Raw genomic sequence first — 21,084 nt, forward strand, 5'->3', positions numbered from 1 at the left:
TTAAAGCAAAGTGAATTTAGGTGCCAAATGCCTTCAAATATATTACCCTACCTAGCTCTTGAGACCAGAAATTTAAGCTCCCAAGTCACTTCTTTTTTAAGGATTATCCCTCACTTCACATCCTTCTGATAGAATTAATTTCTAGTTAAAACTAGATGAATATTAAAACCATCATGAGTACTCAGTGGAATTCTGTGGGTGCATTAACACAGCTAAACAAGTTCATTTTCAAGTTTTACATCCTACAGATTTTACTTTGCAGGAAAATGCAATAAAGAAACACTCCTTATGTTTTCTTTGCAGAATAATCAGTCACATTTGTTTGCTTCGGAAACTTTATTTAACAATACTGCTTTGTCTACTGAGTCAGGGGATGGTACATCTATATAGCACACTGAACATGAGTCCCTGCTAGATGAAAGCCAGTGCTCAGCCACTGGCATCTTATAATAAATCTGGCACAGCAAAGGGAAAAACTCTAACCCATTGCTTCCCTGTGGCATCAAAAACCTGCTTGTTCCTGTGGTGGAGACAAGACAGCCTTGGCCACAAACCTGCCTGCCTGGGCAGAGCCCTGCATCCCATATCCTGCAATGCATCATTTGACAAAGGTTTAGCAATTAAATCATCTGTGCTTCTCAGTAGCAGAAGCAGAGGATGTGAGTGGTGAGGGTGTGGGAATGGCAGGCAGCTCAGCAGGTAGGAGCCATAGGGCGAGGACCAGGGAGGGTGCTGCTCTCCAGGCCCTGCACCGCTACAGCCAGGAGACACTACAAACACTGCTGGTGTGAGACCTGTGTAGATAAACCATCTGGATTTGATCTATGAGTACTGAATGCTTGGCCATATTCATAACACCACTTTGGCTGTTGCAAGACCTAGGAAATACATGATGGAAAATTTAGCAATATACCAAAAGCAAAAACTGTGCTTGGTCCCTGGAAAACTGCAATTTACTCATTGTGATAAAAAGTCTTAAAAGTGTACTCAGTCCTACCTTTCACTTTGCTTAAAACTCAGGTTGAATATAGTAAGTACAAGGTTTTTACTTTCTTTTTTTTATAATTCCCTGTTTCTCTGCTGTTAGACCACAGCCTTTTGAATGTTTCTTGAAGGCAGTGTTTTTAGCAGTTAAGTTAGAAACGAAGTAGAAGTGTACTGCTTTTTCTGGGCAACTCATGAAAACTGATCTCACACTAGTAAGGGTTTCAAAAATTGGTCCTGCTCCTTGATGTGTGTACATAAACTGCCTCCTGGTGAAAAGGGCTGTGTGACATTTAGCTAAATGAGATTGATTGCATTAGATTATACAGATTCAATTAAATCATCTGTTATTCTGAAAGCAACGAATTCACACTGTTCATTAAGAATGTGAAAAACGGATGTTGTATCTGCCTGCCTTTATAACTTGCTCTGTTATAGTCTACCAGGACTTGCTGAGCTGTAGCATAGTACATTGGTTTGGATTACCTCAAATAGTAAAATTCATCTTTATCTATTCTGTTCTATGGATATTTAAGCCCTTCCACAGCATTGTTGCAAAGCCAGAATGCTAAGGAGGCAGACTGACTTTGTTGGTTTTCCTTAGCTAGATCCTTATTTGCATCTGCAAGCAAAAATTTCAAACGAAAACTCTTGTTCCAACAACCACTAGAGACAATATTTCAGAAATTGCAAAAGGCCCACACAATTGCTCTCTTGTTCCATTCCAAATTGCTTTGATAAATCCCCTCAAATGCCAGCATGGGGACCAAAAGGAGAAAACAAGTGTAATTTAGTCAGCAGTACATCATCCTTGGTAATACTGATGATATCAAGGCAAACCGAAGCCTACAAAGCCACACAAGGGTAGACTGGGGATGAGACCTTAACTTTACTCCTGCAGTGAACTGACCAGTACCAGAAATTACTCCCCACAGTGGATCTTGGATTCTTTTACAGCCATGCAAGCATTCCAGAGATACCCATTCTTACAAAGAAAATATGATTCTTTTGTCTGATACAAAATCATCTTCCATATTCAGTAGACAATTCTTTACTGTGTGGATTCAATGAGCTAAAATAATCTATAGTGGAATTTTATGAACCATTTAAAGGAAAAATATCTCATCTGTTTGCCTTTCAGAGTTGTGTAAGTGATCCTTCTGGGGGCATTGTAGCTATATGTGATTTTGGAATGCATAGGGTCCAACCAGCGTCTGCTCAGAGGCATAACCTGAATCTTAGAAATAAGTGTTTCTTCATACTGTAGATGAAGGAGTTGTGAGTGCCTTGGTAAGCAAGGTGATTGTAGCTGTGACTGAGCATACTGCTGGTAGCTCTTTATTAAGTGATAAAACAGCACACTAATCCCTCTTTAATCTTGGATAAACTCTACACTTATTTTCCTGGTGATGGTAACAATCATTTTGAGCTCTTGTGGCTCAGTATGACACTGAAATGTGTCATATTCCAAATAGGAAACCAATTAACTCTTTGCTTTGATGGTACTATTTAAGTCAATATTATTAATTTAAACCTTACTGACTGTGGATTGCCACACACAGTTAGCTTTAAGATGCATGCTGAATCAGGCTCCAACAAGTACACAGGCTGAATTCCCTTAATACTTGCAGCTTTAATGCAGTCAATTAAAATGTGATCAAATGATAAATCACATTAATGCATTTTGTTTACTTTTCTATGAATAAAAAATGCAACAGCTTGAATTTATGAATCCAATGATCCTTCTAGAGACTAGGTAACTCTGAGTCTTGGAATCAAATCTTGATCATATTTTTAGGGCAATGAATATATATTATTAATATCTTTTCTTCCCTTTTTTTTTAACCCAGTTCCTTAGAATAAATGCTCAGTATAGTAAAATGGAGCACTGATGTTTAGAGCCCTGGTGTATATCAACTCTTACTGCCTTTTCACACAACGTGAAGTGCAGCAATCATTCTGTGGTGTCAAAAACTGTTGGGGCTGTAAGACAGATGGGACTTTCAAAATGAAATGTACCTATGACTGTTTGCTACTATATATATAAAACGTCTCATTTAGTCTCATCTGTGATTTTCCAAGAGGAAAATATTACCACAAGTAATTTATCTCAGTCCTACAGGTTCGGATCATTGAGTGACCACCTCCAGACAGGTCCAGCAATTGTGTTTCTATTTTTTTGAATTAAACTTCAGCTTTTTGTCTAATTTATCACAAACACTTCCATGCTCTTTTAAAAACAAACACAATTAAAATAACTGTCTTGTAACACAGAAACAAACAAATATTTCCTTTTTTTCCCCGGTTTTGTTGGTTGGTGGGGTTTCTTTTCAGACCTTAGTTTAGCAAGGGGTATGTTTAAACCCTGGAGTCAAGTTCATCAATGTAATACATAGAGCATATACAAAAATGCAAGAATATCTATTTCCATATATAAAAACTGAAGAAGGTCTTTGGTCAATAGGGACGGATATTTGACTACCCCAACAGGTGCCTGGTTGAAACTCAGAGAAGGAAGGAAGGGAAGACAAGGGTTATTGTGTCTGAGATCAGTCTAAAAGGAGACTTTTTCAGAGCTATTCACCTGAGTAGTGAATCTTCTATATCCCTTGATAGACCAACTTCAGCAAGTAACTTTGCTGTTAACTCTGTTTGTAATGGAGATAAGCAAGGGAGTTTTATATCTACAACAAGGAAAAGAGCTGTTTACTCATTTTAGAAGAAAAATTACTTTTTCCCTGCCTTTTATGTAACAAAGTCAAATATATTTGCAATAATGAGGACTAGATGACATGGAATAAATATTGAAGCTTTAATTTTGTTTTCATTTAAGCAGAAGCTATTTTGTGATAAAGTTAAATTCTTTTTCTGCATATGAATTCATTTAAAAACTATTCATTTACTGAGCTTTTGCGGAGTATAAGGATGGTTTTCTAGAGAACATGGCTATAATGTCTGATTCTTAGGCATGTGAGACACAGGAGTCTTAAAAACCAAACAGAATACTGGAAGCATATAAATAATACAAGGACTTGCAATGCATTCCCTATATTGTAGTTTGTATGAAAATTCCAGCAATGCTCTTTTATGAATAGTAGATTTTGTGGTGTTTATAAATATTTTAATGAATTACTATTGTCCTCCTGTAACATAGCTATTTTACTCTTTAAATTATCTTCTATCTACCATGTTCTCTCCTTTCCACATCCCTTTCTCTGGAGTTACCATTGTGTTTTGTATTTCAGGACATAATTTGTTCTGCGTTTTTGTATTTAAACAGAAGTTTAAATACATTCTTCCACACACTTGTTTCATTATTGTGTGAAGCTCTGCTGCTATGTGGATACTTTCTCTTAGAATTTTAAACGCAATAAACCAACAAACGGTGGATAATCCCAACTAAACTGCCTTTTTATCACTGTGAGGGCAGAAGGGGGTCTGACTATAAAAGTATCTTTGCTATTACTGGGGGAAAAAAGTGTTCCTGTAAAATACCTAAGAGAAAAAGAACATCAGTCCCCAAGAGCTAATTAAGAAACACGTCCTACGCTCTGTCTCCAACTGCCAGCCCCAGCCGCTTATGCTCACGGAAAGCCGCGCTCCAATTACAGCAGGAACACCAACGTGAGGCAGCGCTCGCGCTGCATGAACAGGGTGAGGCATCGCTCTGAGAGCAGCGGATGAAGAGTGGGGTGTTGAGAGCTCTGTTCCCAGGTCTGTCAGTAATTTACTGGTACAAAACTACCATTGGGGCCAGTTGTATAGGACTGGCACTGAAACAACAAGCCAAGCACCAGGGGGGAAAAAAATCAATTTACAAATGACAGTTGCCAGTGGTAGGGAAATAGGAGGTTCTCAAATCATGATTAAAAGCTGGAAATAATGTTTCAGAGCCAAAGGAAGAATAACAACAGTGCTTTGTTTACTTCTTTATGGTACAGGTTTCTCTAAGTATCACTTTGGAAAAGGGTATTTTATGACGGTTAAGCCACAGTCAACCTTTACAAAGATCAAAATAATTTTAGGCCTGATTAGTGAATTTCTGGCTTGAGGAAGCATGGCCATACAGAAACACAGACTACTTCATGTCATGCCCCTTCCCCTATGCTGGTTTTCTCTGGTTCCCGAGCTGTAACTTCTTTCGCTTTGCCTTTGAGCCCGTGCCCCCTGCACTGTGCACGCGCCCCACCACGAAGTGCAGTTTGTTACAGGCCAAGGTCACATTTCTGCAGAGGTCGTAGGGTCACCAGAATTCACATTTCTTTCTAGCCACATGTCATTTCTCTCCTGGCATGGAAAAAGTAATTAGCTTTCCCCGTACACCCCCATACTGAGAACAGAGTTCTTCATTTCCTTTGAGAGGAAGGGTGCCGCTTCCTTTCGTTACTGGGTGAACATCAGCAAATGAAAATCATTACTGGGTTCACTCAATATATTTGTCAGGAGATATTTTAGCTGATTTTTTTAAGGGAAGGGAAATGCCTTTCACAGGACATTGCCTCGCAAATGCTCAATCTGATGTTCAGAGGGAAAATTAAGCTGAAAATGATGGCTTTCACCCAGTTGAGGCAGGAACCTTTTTAAAGCCAGATTCTGTAAGAAGCAGGGCAATTTCCGTTACATGGGTAGTTCCATTTATTTTTGCACAAATGTCTGCATGTGGGAACATACAGACCAAGGCTAAAGCCTTTTCCACTGCTTTCAACAAAAACCGTTGTCCAGACTTCTTTCCTTTTCTCTAGGACCTTCTATTCCTACCAAACCAGTCATGTTCCGTTGCCATCTCAACCTCCTACAGACCGAACGATTTTGGAAGCGAAAATCCTGATTCTTCCCAACTCTAGCCATTATCCCATGTCTTATCTGAAGTGTTAAGCTCTATGTAAATGGCAATGGGGATGTTCCTGCACATAGGCCTCAAATACAGGCTGCTCATTAATCACCTCCATCTACTTTTAGTATTCTTATGGTGTGACAGTTTGGCTACATCCACTCCATAGTATTAACAGATTATCAGCAGACAGATAAGACTTCTCTGACTCAGACATTTCCTCCTTTTTTACTGGAACAACATGAGAGTCTCCATATCTAAGCACATGGAGATGAACATCAGAAGTCATTAGTGGTATGTCCTTGGCATAAATTTCAGAAGGATCAGGAATTCACCCCATGCCTCTTTCCTATTTTCTTTGACTAGTTGCCGCCTTTATTTCCTGTGAGATGGTCTTTACTAGAGTAATATTACATATAATAAAGATAAATTTACATCACTGAAGAGTGATAAAAAGTTTAATTACACATTTAGAGTGAAAGGAGTGGAACCATATTGTTGTATTATGCTACCAATCCTTATGAATGTCTTCTGGCACTGCTGTACACCACCTTCTGTCATTTGAGCAGTGCAACTGACTTTCGCAGATAACTGGGATGTTTTCTTCCATTGATCGAAAGGCCATAACTTCCCATCTCACCTACTACTTGTCATTTGAGATATGGCTATTTTCACCTTTGAGGGGTGGCCTTCTCTTTAGCCATGATAAGCCAGGATACTGTACATCCAGCTTTTACTAAGAAATTCAAGGTAGCGTCATTGACCAAAATTCTTAGCTCAGTTACTCCACTAAATTTACTTCATTTCCTTGAACAGAACTAGTCTAACTTACACCACAGAGCAGAATTGATCATGTTTACTGTTCTTGCTATCAACTCAGGGATTTTGAAAAGCTCTAGTCAGAGCCCTGTTGTGCTTTGCTTGGTGCTTATCACACTGATGGCACAACCCAATTCACAGCAGCTTAGTAGTCAAGTCTCTGATGAAGCAGGCGTGTACACCTGAACTAAATTTATCACTTCCCTGTGTAAAACCACTGTGACAACTTGCACAGGCAAAGCTGGGCAAACACTCATTTGCCTAAAGCTGGTCATGGGTTAGTGGCTGCACAGGCGAGAAGAGGATGATCAGCACATCGGTGATGAAATGGTGCACCTATACGCCTTAATGAGATGATAAGTAAGCATCAGTAGTGACTTCTAAATAAAATGCACTGACATTCCTACATATCAGGAAAAAAAAATACCTTCATCTTGGACTTCAAGAACTGAATTCAGTCTTCATACTTAGTACAGCAGCTTTTCAGAGAAAGGATTCTTTTTTTTTTTTACCATGTATTTTCCTGTAATGGGGGAACACTACAAGTGCACTGCAACTAAAGAGATTTTCCTTCTTTATGACTATAACTTTGACCATAGAACTGTTGAGACTTCTTACTTTCTCAAAGAAATGGATATTTTCAGCAAGATTATTACCAGTCTTACTCCTCTCCCACCACCCCGTGCCGCACTGTTATAAAGATCTAAACTTTACAGGACCTTATCCCACCTGGTGTTTTTGGACTCCGCATGATCAATAATTGCTTTTGTGAGGTGTTTAAGGGATTGCACTGCATCAAAAATGCAGGCATGCTGGAACAAACATACTAATCACCTATTAGGAACTGCAGGTAGAAACAGACTGAAAGCTGTTGATTTAATTCATTATTTCCCAAAAATCCTTGATCCCACTTTGTCACTATCCTCCATTATTCGGTTTCCATAAAACAGGTTCAGATAGCAGGATGGAGAATCTGATGTCTCCTAACTTATGTAATGAGTAAGTCAGGAATAATTTAAATGAAATCAGTACTGCCATGGTCTGGAAGCACGAGCAGAATAAAACCACAACAGTTTGTGCTCTTAGGTGTGCAAATGTAGATGTTAAGAACGTTTAAGGAAGTCAGTGCAGTGTAAAATCATCTTTGCCACATATTTGTCTGAACTGTTGAAGATCTACATGGAGAATTAAAATCAAGCAGCAGTACACTGAGAATTATTTACTTTAATAATCTCAGATCTATTATTTCAGATCCAGATATGACCAGCTTTCCAAGAGCTGAAAGTAATTAAGTTTCTGTAGCTTACCATGAAGTAGAATTGTGTACAAAAATACTCTCTTCTGCAATGCTTAAATTTGATCTTTTGCTGATAAACATACCGAATAAATTTACTCAGTCTTTAGCTTTGCAGAGGAACTAGGGATGAGAAAGGAAAACAGGATTCTTCTTGCTTCTATCTCAGCCAAAGCTTCCCACAGTATAATTTAAAGAAGCAAAAGAACTGCTCAAAATAAATGGGTCCCCAGTAACCAGTGAGCCCACTGCTCAGCTTGGTGCAGGATTATTTTGTTCTTCTCTCTTGTTTGGAACAAAGGGCTCAGAGCAACGGGCATTTGTTGGATCCTAGGTTGTAAGGGCAGCTTCGCTGCCAAGAACAGAAGAGTTAAGGCCAGATTTAGTCATATTTCCTTGTACTGAGTATTATCCCCCTTCCCAATTAATTTCATTGATTTCAGTAAGGAAGAATTGTGGAGTGAAATGCTGCTTGGCATTAACAAGGAGAGTGGAACCTGATGTTCTAGATTTTCTGCTTTTAATAGAGCTACTTAATTTTGTCTTACACAACTATTTTTTTTTAAATTCTGACAGCTGTGCTTTGCCTTATTTGTCTTTCAAAAGGCAGAGTGCTAAGCTAGCTGAAGAAAATGCTTCACAAATCTGACATGTTCAAGCTATCCGCATCAAAAGATAACTTTTTTATCTTCAATTTATTCTGCAAAAGGACTCTGGGGGGTTCATTTCAAAAAATGAAAAATGGGCCAGCAGAAACGGTGGTGTACAGCTCCTATTTATCTGTTTTACAGCTATCAGTTTGATTGCTAGAGTAGCACTGGAGAAACTAGATGCTTTCTTGAACAGGGTGTAACAAACGTTCTATTAATATAAAGTGAAAATAAGTTAAAAGCAGAAAGAGATGCCAGATATTTTATTTTATGAACAGTAAAGGATTTGACTCCTGACGTCTCTTGAATTTAGCTGCAGAGGGTACTGCTCCTGTAACAAGGAAAGCAGATTGGGCTTTTCAGTTGCTGTAGCTCACACTTACATATATTAAAGTACCCTGCAGTTGATTTCAGTGTGCATCCATGCAGCTGGCTGTGCATTATGGGGGCAGAGGAGTGGGCATGCCACTCGCTCTGCTGCCCAGGAAGGGCAGCCCTGGCAGGGGCAGGGGCAAGGACAGCCACTGCTCACACAGGAGTGCTCTCTCTTTTCCCAAACTTCCTCAGGCTAAATCAAATACACTTTCTAATGGACTGTTACCTGAATTATCTCATAAAAAATTCACCGTGTTCTAGGCACCAGAAGCACAATTAAAAAGTCTTCTCTAATAGGAAATCAGGTATTTTTTAACAGCCCATTTCTTTGATCACAACAGTTAATTTAACCACTGCTGTCTGCTTCACGTGGGCTGTGATCATTGAAGCTGTTCAATTTTCTGAGCAAAATGGGAAGTGCACGTAGGTACCTCTGCTTCTGTTACAGACACGTTGGAACAGCTTGGGGAGAATTCAAATCTGTCTGATGATCAAATTACAAACCAGCAATAGCAGGATAAAGAAACACATTTGATGCGTTATTGCAGTTAAGTGAGAGCAAGGGCAATCATTAGAAGTCATGTATCCTGTCCTGCCACAGCTTTTAGAAAAACCAGAGATCACTCAAAGTTTGTAAGACAACTAACTTTTTTAATGTTTTTTTTCCAACACTAGTTGTGTTTAAGGGATTGCCATCAGAAACAATCAGTGGAGGCTTAAACAAACTCCAAAAGCAGCAAGTAAAACAGGGCTTTTATGATATTTGAAAATTTCTCCTTTGTGGTAGAAACTCTAGACTGCACACATGGTGCCTTCAGGACACCAACTGAGAATAAAGCTGCTTTCAGAGGCAGTAAGTGATTTCATTCTATTAATGTCCAGGTGATTTGTGGTGCCCATTACAGCATCACTAATGTGATGGCAAACATTTCCTGGGCATGCCATGTTTTCAATGTTCTGCAGAACATAGTCAGCTCAAGTGCTTGTACAGTGCCTGATTGGAAAAGACAGCCCCTGGGGTTCATTCTTTTCATCAGTCAAATACTAATTCTGAAACAAAAGGGCATCTTTTCATTTCCAAAGATGCTGAAATAAACCTAGTGTAAGGGAGCAGAAGGACGGAGTAAAAGAACCTACAAAGCAGGTGTCTAAGTCCGTAGAAACAGTCACAGAAATTTTCTATATACTATTCCTTTCATATAACCTTTGTCATACATTTGTTCCTTATTCTTCCTAGTTGACAAAGCAAGTCAATATTTAAACTATGTGTATATATGTGTGTCACCATTTATTTATGTTAGAAAAGGCAAGGGCAAAATAAGGAGGCTTATACTTTGAGTGGAAAATTGAGATCCTCCTGGCAAATATAAACAAATATGCCTGCTGCAGACAGAGCCCTCAAGGATGTCACTTGACCACTGCCCTCCTCCAGGGAAAGTGAGTCAAACTTTATCTGACTAAAGCTGAATAAAGCACAGGGCTAACCAATTGAAGTGCATCTATTCCTCATTGCTTTGCTGAATGGAGAGAACAAGGAAGTTGTGCCCTGGGGGACTGGAAAGAGGCAGCTGGCTGCCTGAATCACAGCCTTCTCCACAGCTCCCAGCTCCGGCGAGCACTGGGACCCCTTGTGTGGCAGCACCTCATCACTGTCCATCACCAGGAGAAGCCCAGGCAGGGGCAGCAGACCTGAAGAGCAGGCAGTCTCCATGGCTCAGACTCTTCACACACAGTACTACTGTTAATGCTAAGGAAAGTGGCATGGCATCTGCAGGAGACGATAACTGGGTGTGTGTTGGCTTGAGAAGTCACAATTCAGATGCGGCTGCATTACAGCTTCTGAGAGAACTGTACAGCTGGAAAAGCCTGGTTGTGCAGAGGAGCAGATGGGAGAGACGAGGGATCCCCCTTGCATCTGCCCGTGATGCACGGACCTGGTCCTGAATGCTCTGTTTCCTAGGAGGAGCGTATAACGACAGTTCCATGTAGGTCAGTGTGTAGTGTTTCCCAAGGGTTCTCTCTGGGGCATTGCAGCGGGAGTGTAGGCTGCAGCTGTAGATGAGACACAGACTCTGTGATGCAGTAAATGAAGCTCTGGAGCACAACGATAACATGTGAAGAGATGGGCGCAACTGCAGGTCACTGAACAATCCTACCAATTAGCTGTCTTTTCTCCTACTGCCTTACACTACCCTTGCTTCCTACTAACAAAGAAAGTAAGATTTGGTTTGTCTTTTTAGTAGTATAGCAGAAGTGGCTATTGAGGAGCTGGAATAATTATCTAAAAGAATATGATTTTAGAAAGAAAATATTATCACTTTATAAACTCAGTCAAGATTTGGATTCTATGTAAACCAAGAGAAACTTTAAAAAGGATGATAGGGTAAAATCAATATTGATTATTAGGACTAGAAGTGCTATAATTGAGGCCATAAAACCTTTTAAGATCCAGCTAAAATTTTCCAGTAAAGCTACAATAAATTATACCTAAAGAAGTAGAATATTTGCATGGAACTCAATGTCATTATATCAGAGCCTGCTTAATGAAAAAAAAAGAAAGAGTATTACTAAGTCTGCCATGAGGGCTGTTAGAAGAGGAGGATTAGTGCGGTTATTTTGGCAAGTTACCTTTTTCTACTAATATTTCATTGCATTATACAAGAATCTACTTTGAAAATCTCTACATGCTTTTAAGATCTCAATTTTCATTGCTGCTTGTTTTTCTGCTTCTTAGACCTTTCAGATCTGACATATTAGCTCCCTTATTATAGCTCAGCAAGAGCAAGCCCTTTTAATTTATGGAGGGCCCTAATTTTTATAATCTGATATCAGTACAGGCTGTAAATCTTTTTAATGATAAAATAAATGGAAATCTAACATGGCATTTTTGTCATCACTTCTTTAATAGTTTCTATCTAGGTTTTTTGAGAGTTGTGATAAGTAGAATTGTGCAAAGGAATAAAATCAAATAATATTGTGAATCTGCATTTACAGTGTTTGGGAGGTGACTCACTCATGCCCTATTCCAGTTTTACCCCTAAATAACTTGAAGGTCATGGATTTAACTGATAGCATGTACTGGTTCTGTGTTGTTCAGTGGAAGTATATCCCAGAACTTTTATCTGCTCCCAAATGAGGAAGCAGCCATAATTAAATCAGCTTATATATTTCACTTACATACAGTCAAAAGTTTGTGATTGCTTCCACAAACACAGACTTTCTGATTATGCTTCCTTCAAAATCAGATAATGCAAAATCAGACCTTCCAGACATGGAGGGGAAATTATCCAGAAATTGAAGCTGAAGAAGAGCACAATATCCTGATGGTTCAGGGATGCTCCCTCCTGCAAACTGACCACTGACCTATAAGGGGTACCTGTAGGTTTCTATGTGAAAACGAAGGCTTTGCTTTTAACCTAGAAAGCCCTGTGCTACCTGAGATCCAAATGTCTGAAAGACTGCTTCTCCTGCCTTTGTGCTGGTAAGACCAGCAAAAGCTCCTCTGTACAAAGAAGAGGCCTCAGGCTGAGCTGAGCAACACTTCTGAACCTTCACTTCTATGTCTCTTCTGAAACAGCTTGATTCTGATGGGCTTCATAGGACAGGGCAATGCTCTTTTCTTCAGGATGAGCTGTTGATGCTGTTAGATGAACCGTTAGTTTAGTTGTCAGGAATTATCCTACTTTGGTGGGCTGTGCTTAGAAATATTATTTGATGCACACTTTCTCTTGTTACGGTATGTAGATCATATGATTAGTATTTACATTCCCTTCAGTGAATTCCACTGTGCAAAGGTAATTATCACAGTGGTCGTTTTATGTTGCATTAAACTTCAGATGTATAAGAGTCCTCTGAAGGAGCATATTAATATTAGTGTGATGTATGTGTACCGGGCCCTGGATGGGAGGAGTTCCCTATAGGCTCAGCTGAAGAGCTGGGCTGCTTTATGGTGGTATTAGCCCTCTGTGTCTCACGGGTGCCTCTGCTTGTGTAGAAGGCTGAACCAGCCACACCATGATATGCCATGTAAGCTGGCATGGCCTCGCACCAGAGACAGATATTGTACGTGAGCTACCTCCCAGTGCGCCCACAAAAGCCTTTCCTTGCATGCTGCTCTCCGCCTAAGAGCACCTCTCCTCTTGTACCAGGCTGCTCACTCGGCGATAAGCAGCCACTTCCAAGATGTGCGGAGCAATCTGGGGTGGAGGTGCTCATGACTGTGCAGGCACGGGCTCCTGTGGGATCAGCTGTTGGTCATAGCAGTGGCACTCGGGAGAGAAAGGCCTTTGTCTGAATGCAGGGCCTTGCTGCAGACGGATCTGCACATGGGAGTTTCTCAGCATGGCACGCCAAGAGCGTGGAATTTTTCACATCGGGTTTGTGTGGTTTCACACCACGAGGTTTGAGCCTAACATGGTTCGGGGAAAAAGTCAGGATGGGAAACTGGTGGGTGGGTTTCATTAAATTAATTGTTGGTAAGACAGCCTTCTGCTCTGCAGCTCCCGCCATCTGGAACAGCCTTTCTTTATCTCTCTACCTCATTGACTCTCAATCTGATTTCAAATCTCAGCTGAAAACATCTCTCTTCTCCTGTGCATTATACCCAGTAATTTCTCTTTCCTGGTATTATTTCTTGTTTATCTCTAACGTGTTTTCAGATGGAGCATAAGAGTTACCACACAACATTAAGTGATGCAGCACTGTTACTCTGATCTGCATCAGGCCAAGCAGCAGCAGTAGTGAGCATTTTCCCCACTAGAATAATAATAGATTTAAATTACCCAGATGCGTGTCAATTGTGTCACTTCATATGTACATTTCAATTGTTGTTTTAATGAATGATTTTGTGGGAGGCTTTATTACTTTTACTTGGAGTATCCTCTCTTTCCTCAAGCAGTTGCCTTAAACAAATTAGAAACTATTCTGAGTGTTAAGCACTCCAAACACTACTGGATTTTTTTGTGTCTCTTGTTTACAATGGCGTAACTTTACTACAATGAAAAATACCACTTTAGGTCATGCACATATCCCAAAATAGGATTAATCTGACAAATTTAGGTTGCAGAGGGTTGAGCAGTGTATGCGTTGATGATGATGGCACTTATACGCTGCAGAACTTTTAATCTAGAACACATGGGAATTTTGGGTGGAGACGGGAAGGAGGTGAAAACAAGCATTTACATTGTGCCTCATAACAAATCAACTGTCTCACGTTAAATCAGGGTATCTGTGGGAAGGCCACTTCCTAATGGGCACTAAAACTGCAATAAACTTTATCATTCCAGTATTGAAAAAGCAAGGACCCAGATTACAGAACAGTTTGTTGCTGTCCAGATAGGCCAAATCCTGAATGGTGGTCACCGGAGTGCCTGACAGGCATTTCTCTGATGGGGATTTGCTGTTACGAGTACGTGGAGGAGTCAGAGCAGCGAGTTTATAGGAAGAAGTGACCTTTTATTAGAGTGATTGCCGTCACTGAGAAAAAAAAGACAAACTTTTGAGTGCATAAACCCTCCTTCTGGTCTGAAATAGAAACTGTAAATGTCAAAGAGCAATAGCTCATACTGCCCCCGTGTTGCTTCTTTCTTGGGAGACTCATGGTCTCTCAAGAGACTACCAGCATAGAGACCACAGTATAGAGATGGCTCCATGGGTTTCCCTTGCCCTTGATCACGGCTCTCCCTTCCCAATGTGACAGGATACGATGATATTCTGTAGCTGTAACTTCATGGTAGGCAGTGAGTGCTCACCCCTGCCCCTGCGTATTTCAGATCTGCCACACAACTGAGCCATTCAGCTTGGGCTAAGGTCTTTCACCTTGGAAGCAAGGACAGAATTGAATGGCTTCTCTAATAACATCAGTGATAATAAGATTTAGTTTAAAAGAAAGTGTGTGTGCAAACCCCACCTGGCTCCCTTGTCTCCCAGAGATAATGGTAACTTCTGGGAAGACCTTCTTTGAAAGTGTCAAAGTATATGAGCTTATTACTAAATGGGCTGTGAACAGATGTTAGGACATTTTGTTATTTCTGTATAAAGTAGCCTTTGTGCAAGACCTATGAATGCGTTTCCTAATCTGGGATTGTCCCAAGCAGTTCAGGACATGTGGTACGGTAATGTGGAGTAGACTGAAATCACTGATCATAAACCATCTTGAAAAGAAAAATATGTGTGTTTACTGCCAGAGATTACTGAGAGTGAAAACCTGTTTTAAATCAAGAACTGGAACCATTTCAATTCCTTAAACTAGCTTTGTTTTAGCCTGGAAGTTAGCACTGCTTTTAAATCTAAAGCATTAGATTTAGCCCTCTGTAAAAGCAAAGTAGCATAATAATTGAGGTATAATCTTGTTTATGTACTTTTTAAACATGGCCATCGACACTGTAGGATTATACCTTTTATGTCATATACTTATTTGCTGAATAAGTTCTTATAACACGCTAATAGCAATTGGGGGCCCGATCCTACCAGACCTTACACATTGCCTGCTCTGTTTGAGTTTATTCAAATTGGAATTGAGGGCTCTACCTTGCTAAGCTTCAGGGTCCAGTTGCTGCAATTTCCTTCTCTGCTGTTCTCTTGAACCTTTTATCTGCAGAAGATAAAAAAAGGACCTCAACAGACAGATGGTCACCTTTAAAGTGCAGTCATCTTGGATAATGGCTATTCTTTTAAAAATTTGCTGCCTGAATTCTTTAATTATTTCTAAGCATATCATTTAGATCTTCTTATAGAAGCCAATGGATTTCTGAGAATATTGCACACAAATCTGTTAATTAGCCTCCTGACCATCCCCGATCAAGGCAACATTGCAAGTTGTATTTTATGGAGCATTATTTTAGTAATGTTTTGTCATGGTTGGTCATTTCCTAATACTTAGAAGTGCTTCAGTCAATAAGTATGGGGATATGTCTGCTGTGAAGAGACATCTGTTTACTCAATAGATCTTTTTATTTAATTTTTAATAGAGCTTTTCTAATTTGGCTTGACCATTTGCTGTTAATGTATTTATAATGATTACAGTAGCTATAATTCATATCTAATGATTTTTTCTAAATCTATAAATATTATTTATTAAAAGATAAGAAGTCAATATTTCTCGTAGCAGCCATTACAAAAAAGTCAGCTGTTGCAAAATTATATAAATATATTTCACGCCTGTACTGCAACAGATCAAAAAGATAAACCTGAAGAAGCACTTTTGATACCAACAGATTTATGTTACCTACCTACTCAAATAACAGAGAGTAGAATTTGGCCCTTACTGTACTCTATTGCAGCATGGTTAAATTTCTGCACTGCATATTAAAAAAAACACTAGATTTTAGCAGTTTGTAAAAAAAAAAAATCTATAAAAGTGAAGCTGATTTTATCGGTTTTATAAAACAACTTGAGATACAAGGAGCCAGATTCTGCTGTCTGTTTGCCTGCTGTAGTTCAGTGGTTAGACGAGTGGTCTATAAGAAGGTATGGGATGAATTCTGCTGTCAATTACACAGTTGTGCATTTGGAGTAAGCTAAGGGAAGTTAGTGTAATTTAAAACTGCAAATAAATATAGGCTCAAAATCAATTTCTTCACTTACCTGACAAAATTGAGTTCAGGGTTCGACATACACGGCACTTTTTCCATCTAAAGAATTCATAGCACTTTACAAAGGTGAATTAATATTACCCTCACTTAAAAAGCTGAGAGACTAAGACAGACAAGTGTGTTGGACAGAATCCATGGCAGACTGGGCTAGAAAAAAAGATGCTGTTTTTTCAGGTCCACGGGATAGGTTTGTTTCCTCACTCCTGTATGTGAATTCTGAAGGAACGCTGAGAAGATTAGGAAGAAATACCTATAACATGGGGATGTTATCCTTTCTTTCTTAGCATGACTTTTTAAAAATCAATTTTATACAAAAGGAGAATAAGCGTGTGCCTTATTCACCCAAGTAATTTTTTGGTTTTATAGATAATGCGCCCTGATAGTTATCCCCCAGGTGCTGAGCTCACAGCTTCTAGTTGGTCAATGATGAACTACAGCCCAGTTTGGTAGTAGACTTAATTACTAGACAGTATGCAGGTAAATTTAATTTTGTCCTGAGTGAACTTGTACTCCTGGGCCCTATTCTGTCAGCAGAACCAGCTAGGAAGCAGGCAGCTTGATGGAAGCCTATTTGCTGTGGACTGATGGGAAGTCCAACGGAGGCTGCTATGTCTTGCTATGCAAGTCCTGTAATTTCTCCCCAGGATGTGGTCAGTCTCCTCTGAAAGCTGTCAGAAAAGGGTAATCTCACAGTGATTTTACTCTGTAGAGTACATTTACTTACATCAGGCCGGTTCTTAGGTGAAGATTTCTCCGTCCTGTGTGACATTTTGGTTGGTAGACCTGACCGAGACATTCCTCTCCTTTTTTTAAATTCCCAAACCGTGGTCAGTGACTGAGGCAAACCCTGGGCCCTCTAAACCACCAGTCTACACAGTTGTGCTAGTCCATCTGTCAAGAGGTCAAACACTAGTAAGGTACAAAGCACAGCTTTACAAGAGAAGCAGTTCTTGTAGATTAGCATTGCAGTTTCATATATCAATACATGCCAGCATGCAGTATCTTTTATTTTCAGTTAATTTCACTTGATATTTTTCTGTATTAGTTAAACTTTTCCAGTAGGGTGCTGATTTGATTATTCCCATATTAAAAAGGACAGGAGCAGAGATTATTTTGATTTATATTAAACAAAGCTGTAATGCAAGCTGTGTAGTTTCTGGCCATTGGTAGTTATGCTGTAGAGCAACAACATAGGGATCTCCCTAACAACGTCTGAGTCGTCCTCAGACAACTTATATGCAATAGAAAATGTCTTTTTTCCAATCATCAGGCTCGTATACCACCCTCAGCAAATGCCACCTGCCCTGACTCAGAGTCACCTATTACCAACACAGATGTTCAGATAGCTTCACCCATCACAGGTAATCATTAACAAATATTTTTGTTAACTGAATGCTCAAGATTAGTTATACCACAGAGTCACCTCACTGCAAAGAAAATATGTGAATTCTTACAGGTTCAGGCAAGTTCTGCAGTCAGGTGACCACTCAGAAATACAGTAGTCTGCATTAGATATTTGACTATCCAGGGGAAATAGAATTTAGCTTCTATTTTATTTTAATGCACACTAACGTATGCATTATAAAATATAGCCTAAGATCTAATTGCCTTACACCTGGAAAAATAAAACACACATAACTAATATTTCTGAAATTATACCAAAATTAATAATACTACTAATAATAATAACAACAAGAACCTTAAGATACATAGCCATCATTGCATTTGACCAATTGGTTAAGCTATTCTTGCTTAGTGTGTGCTACCGATGTATGAAACAGAATAAGAACAAGACACTGAACATGTCTGAGGACTACTTTAGGCTGGTGGAGGAGCACTGAATAGTGACTAGCAGGTGATATAGGAACAGATCTAGGCAGAGGTAAGGCAGAAGAGCAAGCAGGGCAGAAAGAGGGGAGAGGCTTGGTAGGGCCAGGAGGAGTAACAGCAGAGTCTGTGGCAGTGCAAGTTCACAGCTGTGCAAAAAGGGCTGAAAGAGGAACATTCAAGGACATTTTTATTAATTCACATCCTTTTGCATTTTCTCCTTGTGATCATTTTTGCATTTGGTTTGCCCTGACACGAAGATAGCTGTATGTGCAGACCTTCATGGTAATTTTGTGATTGCATCACACTAGAAGTCAGGGAAAGGATTAGCGTTATACGACATAGTGTTACTAAAGCCAAATATAGCTCAGCTATCAGTTTAGTGCCGATATTAATCCACAAATTGAAACATTCTTGAACAATTGCTAAGCCATTACAAGAGACAGATATGACTGTCTGGAATCTAATCAGCCTATGGAACAACCACAGACAGAGAAAAAGGTTTTGTTTGGGTTTGCTCAGCTGAAACAGCGAAGCAGAACATAACATACTGAAGGCAAGGCATCAACCATAGTTCCGGGGGTGGAAATAATTGGTCAAAGTGATGAGAAAGAGAAACTATTTCAGAAGAACTAAAACCACTCAACAGATTTTGTAGTGACATCTGATGAGGGTGGTAATTTGAAGAATGCAAAAGCACACTTTACAAAATAAAATAAAATAGCACAGTTGCAAAACCGTATAAGTGAGGGGCAAGATAAAATTCTGGGACGCTTTTTGTGATCTTGATTTTAGCCTTTAAATTTGACATAGACCAAAAAAACAATGGAAAATGGAGCATGGGCTTTTGTTACTTTGCTAAGGAAGTTATCTGATGTTATCTTTAGTAATCCTAAGAAAATCAGAGTTGATTTCATTTAGCTATTGTTTGTTGCAAGGTTTATGAAATAATATAATTCATCTCTAGACAATAACTAATTTTTACTGATTACTAAGAAATAAGTCAACAAAGATATTTTCCTGTTTACATTCTTACCAGACTGTATCAAGACCATCTGTACTTTCAAGTCCTTTATCCCAAGGGATAAATAATTTGTGTTGTTCATTGAGTATACACATGCAAAGATGTCATTTGGATTTGATGCACGTTTATGAAGCCAGAGCTAGAGAACTTAAATGGGAAAACAAGCATTAATATACCAGAAGAAAAGCCTAAACATGCAGTCACAGCAGATAGAAAAGTAAATACTTCAGTGAAACAATTCTGCAAAACTATTGTACTGATTGTACTGCATCAGTGTTTGTGTTCGGAAACTATTCTAAGTGTTACCATTTCTATTTGCTGCTGACATTTTTGCAGATGTCCGCCCCAAGAGTGTGTGGGTGTTCGTGCACACGTATGCATGTGTGCATTCATGTGAGAGAACTGCTTTGCTCACAGCGGTCACAAATTGCCCAAGCTGCAGAATTCAAATCTGGATCTGGGAAGGGAATGGACAGCTATATAAACTGGACATAGAAAATTTCAGAGCGTGCTTATGCTTAAAGGTTCAAAGCTGATGAATGGCAACATGCTTGCTTTCTGTGCCCCCAATGGCGTCAACAAGCAGACTGGTCTCACTTCCACTTCTTTCAGTCTCCGCTCGTTCAGACGCTGCTCTTTGCTGAACCTTTGGCCACAACTGGAAGGATTTTCCCCTTACCAGCAGGCTGGGATTCCCAAACTCCAAGCTCGTTTCCTCTCTGACGCTGTTTTCACATTCCACCCTTGTGCCTTTGCTCTCACATATTGCTGGAATGATGGTGGTAGCAATGTGAGTACTTTCTAGTGCAGCTCTGGGGGTTTTTTTCTTCCTTTCCTTTCCCTCATTTTTCCTGGCTTCAGAAATGGATGGCTCAGGAAAAGGCAGGGCGTGCTGGGGGACAGATGCGCGGGAAGAGAGGTTTCCTAGCAAAGGCAGGCAGAGCTGCCAGGGGACAAGCCTTGTCCCAGCTCATGCCAGGCAGAAGCTGCACCTTCCCTGAGCATGCAGGACTCTCCCTGCCTCCCCTTAACCTTCGGAAATGACATCCCCATCCTGCAAGCCAGCAGAGTGCCCAGTCTTTGCTCTACAGAAGACACTGCAGAATAATTTTTAAGCAATGTGCTGTTCCACTTGCAAGAGTCAGAAGTGTGAGGCCACCGAAGGTTACTAAGCTTTCCTTTCATTTATTTTTGCTCTGTCTGTGGCTTTACTGTGATCTTTTGTTTTATGGCTACATTTTAAATTTTTCAAAGTCTCCTAGCATAATGGGATCTGCCATCTTTTGGCACTACCCAGTACAAAATAGTGGTTAATAAACTGCTCTGACTGGACTGGAGACTGTGTATACATATGCCTTTGTATATGACAGCCCCCCTGTGCCCATGGGGATGCAATCATGGCTCTCCAGGAACCAACAGAAACGACTTGTTTGTATCTGCTGATCTTTGGTTTGATGACAGTGTTTGTCTGTTTAATTAAATCACAGTGTCTGTGAAGCTTAGACATGAAATGGCTAAATATGTCTTTCCACCTTCATAGTGCCCAAAATATAAGAACTATTCTTGAGTTGTGCCTTACGTGAGCTTACGTTATGTTAAAAACACAGTTAATTCAAACTGGAGGAAATACACCCTTTTTAGCTGGTGGAGCAATATGGCTCAGTTGAGTAAAAACCCTTGGAGGGCTA

Source organism: Nyctibius grandis, chromosome 9 (assembly GCF_013368605.1).
Source record: "Nyctibius grandis isolate bNycGra1 chromosome 9, bNycGra1.pri, whole genome shotgun sequence".
Taxonomy (NCBI): Eukaryota; Metazoa; Chordata; class Aves; order Nyctibiiformes; family Nyctibiidae; genus Nyctibius; species Nyctibius grandis.